The following is a 12,618-nucleotide window of genomic DNA, read 5'->3' as shown; positions in this document are numbered from 1 at the left end:
TGGGATATGGATTTAATAATGTGGATAACTGCTGAACCACTGTGTTGTACACTTGAAACCAATATAAGATGGCATGTCAATGATACCTCAATTTAAAAAAATAGTCTCTATCTCTATATTCATAAGAGATGTAGGTGAACAGCATTTCATGTCATTTTTTGTACTCTAACAGGTTTTGTTTCTCAATATATATTGGCTTTATAAAACAAACTGGGGAGCTTTTCATTTGCCTTTGAGTGGAAGAGTTTTAATAACTTTGGAATGATCTGTTACTTAGTTATTAGAGTTCAGTTGTGAACACTTCTGGTCTTGCTCTTTTTCCATATTTAGAATTTTGGTGACCATTTCCAAATTTTTTATGGAAATTAACATATTCAAATTCCTTCACTTCTGGAGTTAATTTTGATGATTCACAATTTGCTAGGAAATCATATACTTCCTTTAGATTTTCAAATAGATTTGCAGATAATGTTCTCCTCTAGTTCTATTGATTTTGTCAGGATCTGCATTATGCCTTCAGAAAAACATTTACAACTTGTCTATTTTGCTATCACTCTATTTTCCTTAATCAGATTTTTAAGAGTTTTATATAATTAACATATCTAATTCAAATATTCAAAGAATTGCCTTTTAAGTCCCTTGCCTTTTTCCTATTTATTTCAGTTATCTCTATCAATTTCCTTTTCTTAATTTATTATGGAATTTTTATATTATTTTTGTTTTTTTAATACTAAACCTGATTACTGTTTTCTCCATAATTTTTGATAGGAAGTATGAACCATTATTTATTCTTTTAATTGATTTATAGGTGTTTTAAAGTCACATTTCATTTTCTCTTTGACTCAATAGTGATAACAAATATTTTTGATTTCCTAGTATTACTCTTCTTGATTTTTAGTTATTTTTAAATGTATTGAATCATGTTAAGACAATACATTCTTTACCTCTAAAATTTTGTCTAGATTTAGTCTCCATCTAAAACTCTTGTTTCTCTTGAGTGTCAGTCTTGCTTGCAGCCTGCCCATCACATAAACCCCTTCAGAGCTGTAAGTTCAGCTCACTCATCTCTTTGGTTTGTTTTAGGAATAAAATCTTGATTTTCTGCTTGTGATTGTTCCCTCCTCCTGAAAATCACTCTTCTGATTTCCTGCTAAAACTCGGTTCAAAATTCCAACATTCTTTTAGAGTCTACTAAAATAAAAACTCTCCCTATTACTGGGTTTTGCATATTCCCACATCTTTAGACAAGTCACTTTTTCATTCTGTGGCTGACTGATAACTGGGTTCAATATTCTTCAGAAGATCTACTTCTCTCTGATTAGGCCAACCCTCTTCACAGACCCCCAGCAAGTGTCCAGAAGGATTGTCAAGAGGATGCTATCAAGAAGAGAAAGGAAACAATGTTTCTTTAAACAAATTTTCTATGATTGTTAATTTTCTTCATTCTTGGTTACTAATTTCCTCAGTGGGGTGATATTGAAGCAAAATACAAATAACTTGAAATCTTTATTTTACTCTTAGATGAGTCTCTCTCTGAACTCATTTTTTTTCCCAGACAGATGTTGATCTTACTATCTCTCTACCTCATGAGCCTGTGATTTTGACAAGTGAGGTAGAAAAAACCCACAAACAAAATAGATTGCCTTATTATAATACCAGACCCATAAGGCCAAAGAATACAGGAAACCATAAGGGTTTTACTTTTTTTCTTTTTTCCATGATAATTATTTTATTTATTTATTTTGGTATTATTAATCTACAGTTACTTGAGCATCAATATTCTTACTAGACACCCCCTATTATCAACGCCCCCCCCACATACCCCATGACAGTCACTGTCCATCAGCATAGAAAGATGCTATAGAATCACTACTTGCCTTCTTTGTGTTGTACAGCCCCCCCCATGCCCCCTGCTACATTATGTGTGCTAATCCTAATACTCCTTTTCCCCCCTTATCCCTCCCTTCCCACCCATCCTCCCCAGTCCCTTTCCCTGTGGTAACTGTTAGTCCATTCTTGGGTTCTGTGATTCTGCTGCTGTTTTGTTCCTTCAGTGTTTTTCTTTGTTCTTATACTCCACATATGAGTGAAATCATTTGATACTTGTCTTTCTCCGCCTGGCTTATTTCACTGAGCATAATACCCTCTAGCTCCATCCATGTTGTTGCAAATGGTAGGGTTTGCTTTCTTCTTATGGCTGAATAATATTCCATTGTGTATATGTACCACCTCTTCTTTATCCATTCATCTACTGATGGACACTTAGGTTGCTTCCATTTCTTGGCTATTGTAAATAGTGCTGCGATAAACATAGGAGTGTATATGTCTTTTTCACACTGGGCTGCTGTATTCTTAGTGTAAATTCCTACAAGTGGAATTCCTGGGTCAAATGGTGTCTATTTTGAGTTTTTTGAGGAACCTCCATGCTGCTTTCCACAATGGTTGAACTAATTTACATTCCCACCAGCAGTGTAGGAGGGTTCCCCTTTCTCCACATCCTCACCAGCATTTGTTGTTTGTCTTTTGGATGGTGGCGATCCTTACTGGTGTGAGGTGATATCTCATTGTGGTTTTAATTTGCATTTTCTGATGATTAGCAATGTGGAGCATCTTTTCATATGCCTATTGGTCATCTGAATTTCTTCTTTGGAGAAGTGTCTGTTCAGCTCCTCTGCCCGTTTTTTAATTGGCTTATTTGCTTTTTGTTTGTTGAGGTGTGTGAGCTCTTTATCGGATCTGTCATTTATTAATATATTCTCCCATACTGTAAGATGTCTTTTTGTTCTACTGATGGTGTCCTTTGCTATACAGAAGATTTTCAGCTTGATACAGTCCCACTTGTTCATTTTTGCTTTTGTTTCCCTTGTCTGGGGAGATATGTTCATGAAGAAGTTGCTCATGTTTATGTCTAAGAGATTTTTGCCTATATTTTTTTCTAAGAGTTTTATGGTTTCATGACTTACATTCAGATTTTTGATCCATTTTGAATTTACTTTTGTATATGGGGTTAGACAATGATCCAGTTTCATTCTCTTACATACAGTTGTCCAGTTTGGCGGTTTTTTGTCTTAAGAATTTAAACATGGACATACTTCCCTTGAGAATTAGTGATTTTGAGGGAAATCTATTTTTCCCTACATCTATTTTTCAAATCCTGTGGATTCAGTCATTACTTTTTGAAGAGAGAAGGTAGTTTCAAGTATTATTTTAAACCATTTTTGTTCTTTCTCTTTCACATATAATGCTTTAACTTAAATATCCTACAAAATATCAGTCCCCTGGCCCAGTTCATGCACATTTTGTGACTCAGGAAACCTTGCCCTGCAACAATAATAGCTGCATTGATAAAAAGACTTTGCAGCAAGTCTTAAAAACACTGCTGTATGGTTAACCTGACCTGGTTTTGTTTGATCTGAGGTTTCTCAAAGCAATACAATACATGTTTTGCTATGATTCAGAGAGAATATTCCTGATTTGGGTCGAGGTCATGTGGGAGACTTAAATGGGGAAAGGGGGAAAGATGAGCTGCATTCTAGGAGACTATAATAAAATTTTTTAAATCTTTGAAGCTATTGTCAGAACTTTACATCCTTTATTTTTCTAATTTGCTGTACTTTTCAAAAGTATCTGCTTTTGATTTGTAGTTATGCAGCCTCCTTTCCCACTCCAATTTTCATTAGCAGATTCCTTTATATATATTTTGCACAAGTGCTGGTATACTTATATAATGAAATGTGCTATCCTTATTAAAAGGATTATATGTGTATTTTAGGATTATAGATAATTTTTATTTCCTTCATTGTAATTCATTGAGAAATACAGGACTTAATTTGTTCCCAAATATTCATATTTTCAAATGGTATGCAAGGTAATATGAAAAATCATACATACTGAATAAATTAAAAGTGGTCTATTTGGATTCCAAGTTATATGAAGCCAGATTTTTAATTATTGGATATACACTTACACAAATTACTTATTTTTTTTACCCTTACAGTGATAATCACCAATATTTTCTAGAGAAAATAAATTAAATGTGTTTTAAGAACATGTTATTATCAAAAATCAGCATAAAGAAGCAGCACATTCATAATAAAACAAAGCCTGTCTGCTCTTGCTTTAAAAATCATGTATCCTCATTGGTTAGAAAATTACATTCAGACACTTCTTTGCCATTCATTATCTGAATCTAAATTATGTTTCCCCAGCACACCATCTCAAATGGAATCCTAGCACTGCCTTTTGATTTTATCCCATTTCCCAGGCCATTCACAAGTCCAAACTCCCACATCATAATCCAGTAAGTTAGATATTAATGATGCACTTTCTTGAAATGATACCATTTCTTACCTTCTCTTCCCTCCTTAAACTGCCAATGCTCCCCTCCTTTGTCCTCATTCTTATGTGATGACTTCTCTGGTTTCATGGGGAAATAAAGGCCATCGGAAGAGAATTTCCTTACTTCCTCACGACCAAATCCTAGATGGTGTGCTTTAGTATTTTCTCCTTCCCTCCTATAATAATGAGTAAGCTGTTTGCCCCTTCCCACTTCTCACCTTTCTACTGATCCCATGTCTTTTTGGATAAACAAACAATTTTCCCGCAGTTATCCACTCCCTTTACATATACATCATGCAGCTTTTCCTTTACAGTAAGGATTGTTTTCATTAGAAACAAGCAGGAATGGCTTTCATCTTTATATGCCTCCTTGGAGAGCAAATCTCTCCCCAGTTACTGTCTTATTTCTCTTGCCAAGGCAAAAAAAAAAAAAAATAGTTTAGGTAACTCAAGTAGACAGAGATTAAAGACTTTATTCACCTGATACCCAACAGGGAGCTTCTGAAGACCAGGTACCCCGCTGAGCCACAGTCGGGTTTTATAATGGGAGGGTAAGAGACAGGACATGTGGTTTGGCTCAGGTAGCAGTTTTCACCCCTGAACTCCTGTGAAACTTGCTGTTGGGACAGTTGGAGACGGTTCATCTGTTGTTCCTCCTACTTGGTTTTGCTGGCGCAGTGACATCCCTGCAACTGTCTGAGCAGATTTTCTGAAGAGCTGTTTGGTAAGCCTGTGGTTTGTTGGTTAGATAAGGTTCAAGGGTGGCAGATTTAGCAAAGAAGTAGAAAAGGAAAAAAAAAAAAAGCAGGAAACAGAGGTAGGGGTTGACGCAAGGGAAACTGGGGGTCCTCTATCATGTTTGTTTTAATCCTTTGCACTCTATTCTTCACTGAAAAATTCCAGGAAATTGTTTCTCAGACTCTTTATTGTCTTTAATGCCCTGCTTCTCATTCTCTCTTAAACTAATTAAGCTTTGTTTCCCAGCACTCCCATGAAAACCCTCTTGCCAATGTCTCCAATGACAGCAATTTCATCAAACTATTAAACATCCAGTTACTCAAATTTTCAGTATCATTTGATGTTGTGCAATTTCTGCCTTAAGAGATTAAGATCCCTTGGGAAGGCGGTTTTAGTTAAAATTATATGTACAGTCCACCAAAATAAATCTTTAGGACACTGCTGACTTCATTATTGCTAACTTTAAAGGTAAATTTTCGGTCCTTGTCCCACTTTATATACTTAGATTTGACTCAGTCAGTCACTCCCTCCTTGAAACACTTCCTTCGCCTGTCTTCTGGGCACCTCACACTCATGGTTTTCCTGGGCATTTTTGGAGCTCACTCACTGACCATTTCGTCTCAGTCTCTTGCCCCTCTGTCTTTTCTTCCTAACTTTTACATGTTGTGGATCCCCAAAACTCACATTTTCTCTTCTTTTCCTTTTGTTTCCCTTACCTCCTAGATGATCTTACTTACTGCTGTGGTTCTGAATAAAAAGCTATGTGCTGATGACTCACTCTCAGTTACATTTTTAGGATTAAAATTTATCTGGGGTTCGACTCAAGACTTTCTCTTTCATTTTAGAAGGTAAGGACTTTGATTGTCTGGCTCTTGGCTCTGTTGTTAATGTCTGGAATAGTGCCTGACACATGCCATGTGTTCTGTACAGTTTTGTTGAGTAAATAACTGAAAGAATCTTCTATTATGCCTCCAGCACACAGTCTATTCATAACTGTTACATTGTGGAGCATCCTCTCTCTTACCCTCTCTTCTCCTTCTCAGACGTCTTCTACATTTTTCCCCAAGCCTGAGTCAAAATTAATTAATCATTCCTGTCATTCCATGTCACTTTGGCTGGAATGATATCCACAATATCATTATTAGACTGGACACCTTTATAGTGGCCACTGCTGAATATATTTGTATATCCTGTTAGGATGTAAATTATTTGAGGACTGAGCCATGTTATCTGCACCTTTTTGCTCCCACCTCTTAACACCATGCTTGGAATATTATAGATAAAATGACATTTTTGTTGACACTATAAATACCATTTTCTAAGTTGGCATAATCAACTTAAATTTGTTTCAAAACTTCTCAAATCTCCTTTCCTGGTTTATCAGTTCACTGATCTAGTTATCTTTTTGCCATTCCACAGCTATTTTTAAAAATTTGTTTTATAATAAAAGGTGTTCATTCCATCATCCTATTAGCCATAAGAGTTCCATTAAAGCCATTTATATCTCATAGTAAGAGAAGAATAATCATTCTGCCTTGGGTTCAATCCTGATTTAAAGACTTTTCAGGTAGAAATGACAATAGAAATCAAAATGCAATGTAGAGGTGAGTGTGGAATTTTAGACTCTGTAAAAACAAATTTTTTTTTTTTAGTGCTGTGGTATCTTATCCCATAGATGTTACCTCCCTTCAGGAAATAAGGGGGAAAAAGGTGAATATAACATATAATATGCCTTGAAGGGAGAAGTCTTGAAATTTTGGTTAAAGGGGACATAATATGTATGGAATTTTAAAAATATTAAAATAAATAAAATGAAATAAAAAAATACATATTTTTAAATCCATAAAGCTATGAGAAAATGTTCATGACCAAAGCTAAGGGAAGAATGAATATATAAAATGATTTTTCCTGTATAAACTCAATGTTATTTGCATGTTTGCACATGTATACATATATAAATATATTCAAGTGTTTTAAAAGGAAGAATGTGAGAGAAAATTGGAAAGAACTACATGAAAATAGTAGTTGTTCTCTCTGGGAGGTGATTTTATTTATACATATTTTTCTGCCCTTATTTTTTTCTGTCTTTTATGTCTTCTCAAGACTTGTCCAATCATCTTGTCATTTAAATATATAAATCAAAACAAAAGAGGAACTACAGAGATGCTTGATCTTGAACATTACTAATACAATTTGTTGTTTTAATACTAAATTTGCATTTTCATTTAGGAACGTTTCTCCTGTTTCTCCAAAGTGATAAAACTAACAGAATATAGCAGTGGAAGAAGCAGTGAACAGAAAATTCCCTGACTCAGAAAGCCCTGATTTTGGTCCTTGCTGTGTCACTAAGTGACATTTAGAAGGGACTTCACCTTAATGGCCATCAGTTCCTCCACCTCCGAACTGAAAGGATGGGGCAGATGACCCTCTTGTGGACCTAGCAGTTCATTATGTAAATGCTACTGTGTGAACTACCTTGCACTAGTTGCTTAACACACATGAAAAGGAGACTCACTTCATGTATTTCTGGGTGCTGTTTGAAATAACGATTTTCAAGTATCAGAAATTTAGAAATTATCCAATTCTACAAACTGTAGTGTGATAAATATAACAGAGTTCAACATCAATCTTGAATCTTCTGTTGGGATTTTCTCATTGCAGTTTCTCGTGGAACCAACCCTTCCTTACCAGCGTATTTTTTCCTATGTCCACATATACTTCAATTATGATTCTGAGCCTTCCTAGGTGCAAGGTACAATTAAAAAGTTTGTGGGAGAACATTACATTTTAGACCTCATAAATGTAATTGCAGACACTTCCTTTAAAGGAGAGAAAGGAAAGAATCCAAAAACATTTCTATGACATGGGCTGCCTTGGGTATGTAGAAGTTGCCCATGTGCCAAAATGTGTATGAATAAATTAAAACTGCTACAATTGATAAGTGCTCATCTCCTAGCCCAAGGCAGGTGGTTACGAGGCAGCTGGACGAATTGTGAGAATGCCTGAGGAAAATGTAAACTCCTTGCCAGCTGACACCTTTGGGCTCGTGCAGTGTGTGGGAGAGACATACAGTAATGAATGTGTGTGCCAGGCAAACTCTGTGAAAAAAACACTGTATCATGGGCGAAATCCAGCTATTTTTACTAAAATTGCTACTTTGATTTGTTCTTCTCTGATTTCCTGCCTGATTGTCTCCCTCTCTGGGATTGACCTTCTGTGAGAGGCAGGAGGGTGAGCTCCTTGAGAAAGCAAGGCAACAAAAAACAATAGAACTGAGATACAGTGTGTGGAGGAAAGTAAAGAGGATGCTAAGCGCCTTGGCAGGGTGGTAAAGCGGGTTGCTGCCCACCCACGGCCTCCAGAAACACATCAGCTAAAACCAGGGCTCAGCTTTAATAATAGCTTTAATAATAATAGTATTTATAAAACATATCTCTCTAAAGAACTCAAAGCACTTCCCACTCACAATCTTACTGTGCCTGGTTGAGCCCAGCTACTCAACCCCAGTTAGGCGCTGCGCCTATAGCGAAGAGCCCAAGGTCCAGCTTTTGAGGACCCCTTTTCCTTTACTGCTGTAGCATCTAGAGCCAGGGAAGCAGGAGCATGGAGCTTCAATACCATTCTCCTTGTGATGAGCCTATTTCCTGGCAGTTTTCCACTTTCCTTTCATGTACGGAAAAAAAACATTTAAAAACAAAACATACCATTTTGTACTAGTCTTGTAACACTGAAAGGGAATTTTTGTAGTTTCTCAGTCCCTTTTGCCCCTTTCTCATGTAACTTCTCTTTTCCTGTGCCCTTTTACATTGTACTTAAAAATCACTCCCATCTTTAATTTCAGTTCTTACATCTTTTCGTTCTCATGTATACTACACCATGTCAATCACTTTTCAAGCATGAAGAGACCAATAGAATCAAAGAAAAATGAATCTTAAGTTGCATAATAATCATTAGTACCAATAACACAGGTGTAAAAATGACAGCTACATCCTTATTCCATATTCACACAGTCTTCAAAAATAGAGTCATGTCATTTTATTTTTAGATATCCTCCCGATAGGCATTCACCTGCTATTACATTTCTTTGTGATTCAACCTCTTCTGCTTATTTTCTCTCTCCTTTACTCTCCCATCTGCCCACTTTGACAGTGTAGCATTCAAGACTACCAAAGATAGGAAATCAGTTCAGTGACTCATTTTCCAGAATTTCCAAATACGCTACAAGACATGAATACATTCAATGAAAAATGTTGACTAATAGATGACGAGCTCAAGATGATTAACTTTCTGTTTTTAAATGTAGCATGAGTATACAGCTCAATGGAGGAGGTACTATCAATGAGTGGTTTGGAAAAGAAATCATGACAACTACAGGATGCTTTCTGATGGTTCTATTTGTTCTGAGGTAAAACAGTGGGGAACATGATGAATTTGGAAATTTTCTGACTCACAAATAGCTCATGCCTGTTACCTATTTTTGAATTATGGATACTGTCTTTGAATATGATTTGTTAAATTACAATGAAAATACAGTTCATCTAAATAAAGGAAACTAGGAGACGTCATTTTGGACCTACAAGAGGTTTTGATTTCATCAAATGGCCTGATTTCATGAAAATGTAAATGACTTGCACAAAATATTACTCTAGTGATAGGAATGTCAGTCTCACCACATGGCAAGCTTCTCTACCTCACAACGTTATGTCCTTCATGCAACCACAGGAATGTTGGTGTGAAAATATATAGTTATATAACGTATGAGGTACTGAGACATCTTTGGGAATTTTATAACACACCATTTATTTATTGATGAACATTTTCCTGGATGTTTTTCAGAAGTTATTGCTAGAGCCAAAGCTGTGCTTGTCCTTAGATAGACCTTGCCCAGTGTTCAATAAATAATCATCTAAATGTGAGCATGATTTTAAAAAAAATTCTAGTACCTATTTCCCTTAATCAATCTGGGTGGAAAAGGAAAGTTAACAAAATTGTTCCAAAATGTTATAAACATTCTCATCTTTATGTGGAAATTCTTATTTAAAAAACTTGGAACCACATTTTTGGCAAAAAAAAAGAGAGAGAAAAAGAGAGAGTGAATGTATCGAAATTCTCTCATCTTGTTTATGATACTAAAAAATGTAAGAAACTTATTATTGAACTACAGCTTCAAATCATGATTCTTTAATTGAGATTAGCGAAATATGTTTTTTAGAGTCAAAAAACAACAAAAAAAATGACTGTTTTCCTCTTGAAAATAATATGCAGTATTTAATGTGATTTTCCAAATAAGATCACAATAATTTATTGGCTTTCATCACATTAATACCTGTGTTAACAATAACAGCACGTTTCCAGGCAGTTTTAACAACAGAGCTTTTCCAAAATACTTGCTTTGCTAGTAACTTAAAAGAGTGCCTCTCTTCCTTCTTTATCTACCTTTCCCCTTTTTCTGGCTTTCTTACACACAGCAAAATTGTTCACTATTATATTTTTTTCTCTCTGTCTTTGTCTCTCTGTCTCTCTCTCTCTCTGTGTGTGTGTGTGTGTGTGTTTCCTGGGATTATATATATATGTGTATATATATATATATACACACAGATATATATATAGTTGTTATAATTATAACTTACACATATATTATCATGCATTGTATCATTTAATTATTAAGCAATAATTAAAATCATTTTAATTTTCTTTTACAAAATGAATCATCTCTTTAGAATTAAGTTGCCATGACAGGTTTGAAAGGGTTTGATTTATTTTATTGAAACACATAATTCTTATGCTTTCACAGTTGGTAGTTTTCAGGATAAGCATGTAAAATTTCAAAACTGCATTATTCATCTTGTACACATGACAGCTTTTAGCTAAGATAAAACTATGTTTTGAAAATCAATGGCACAATCTTTGTAGCTTGTTGACATAAATATGTATTATTATGCTGTGAGTTATTTCTGGGCTGGAATCATGACCCCAAATATTTATCTATGAAAATAATCTCAGGAAACACTTCAGAAGAAATCCAAGAAAACTCTAGAATTAGATCACCAAATCATACATTCACATCCAGATTGGGCCAAATAGAGTATATAAATAACTGAGAACAACATATACAGATTGCTGTTTCAGTAAATTACTAAGTTTCCTTGAAATTTGACTCTTGCAACTGTGAGAGTAATTTTGGTTGCATAAAAAAGTATTTTAAAAGCATAAAAAGTTTTTAATCCCCTTTATTAATACTCTCAATAAACACATTAAATACTATTTGAAATGGAAATTATCAATTTCATCTTGTTTTTAAAATATTTTTTCCTCTGGTTGTAGCTCTGTTTATCAGTAGTATAAAGTATTTTAAAATTACTTTTTTAAAAAGTAAAATTAAATAAAATTGTACTGGTTGGCAACTAATTCCTTGACAGTTGAATAGATGTTCTCCTTCCAACTTCTCCACTTAGGACTGAATTTTAATAGCTACAGAAATTAAGCAATAAAAATAACTACAGAAAAGACTAGAAGAGCTAAGAGCTAACCTGACTTAATTGTGAGGCAAAGTTTACAGTATGTATTGAATAGCAAGTGCAACTGTTATATTGCAGACACATATTTTATAAGAAATCTGAATTTTTATTAATAATACCCATTTTGAGTAGAATATTCTACAAGTATTGAAATATAACTTCTGACTTAAGGTGGCAGGTTGAACAGAAACATTATACCCTCCAGAAACCCAACACAAAGGTCAGGGGCAAGAGTTTTACAAAATGAAGAAATAATCAAAGACAAAAAGAATGGGAGGGGACATAAGAGTCACACAATTTCAGAAATGAAAAAGCAGGTGGCCAAAAGGGTCTTGACTCAATAAGATTGAGAAATCTGATCTCTGCTGCTATTTTGTTCATTTTGTTTTGTTTTATATCCCACAAATAAGTGAAATCATATGGTTTTTGTCTTTCTCTGCCTGGCTTATTTCACTTAGCATGATATCCTCTAGTTCCATCCATGTTATTGCAAATGGCAAGATTTCTTTCTTTTGTGTCACTGAATAACATTCCACTGTGTATATGTACCACATCTTCTTCATCCACTCATCTACTGATGGACATTTAGGTTGCTTCCATAACTTGGCTATTGTAAATAATGCGGCAATAAACACAGGGGTCCATATGTATTTTCAAATCAGGGATTTTGTTTCCTTCAGGTAATTCTTAGAAGTGGAATTACTGGGTCGCATGGTATTTCTATTTTTAGTTTTTTGAGGAACCACTATACTGCCTTCCATAGTGGCTGCTCCAAAATGAATAAAGTAACAGTAGACTCATAAGCCCTGAGACTGGTGGTTACCATGGAGGAAGGGTTGGGGTGACTGAGTGGGAAGGGTGAGGGGATAAAGGAGCACAAAAATTCTCAACCATAATATAGGTTGGTCACAGGTATAGTAGTACAGCATGGAGAAAATAGTCAATGATTCTAACATCTTTCTATATTGACAGACAGTAACTGCAATAGTTGGGGTGATGATTTAATAATGTGTGTAACTGTTGA

This window comes from Manis javanica, chromosome 1, assembly GCF_040802235.1.
Source record: "Manis javanica isolate MJ-LG chromosome 1, MJ_LKY, whole genome shotgun sequence".
NCBI classification, from domain to species: domain Eukaryota; kingdom Metazoa; phylum Chordata; class Mammalia; order Pholidota; family Manidae; genus Manis; species Manis javanica.
The sequence above is the reverse complement of the archived record's forward strand: the minus strand, read 5'-3'. Positions refer to the sequence as shown.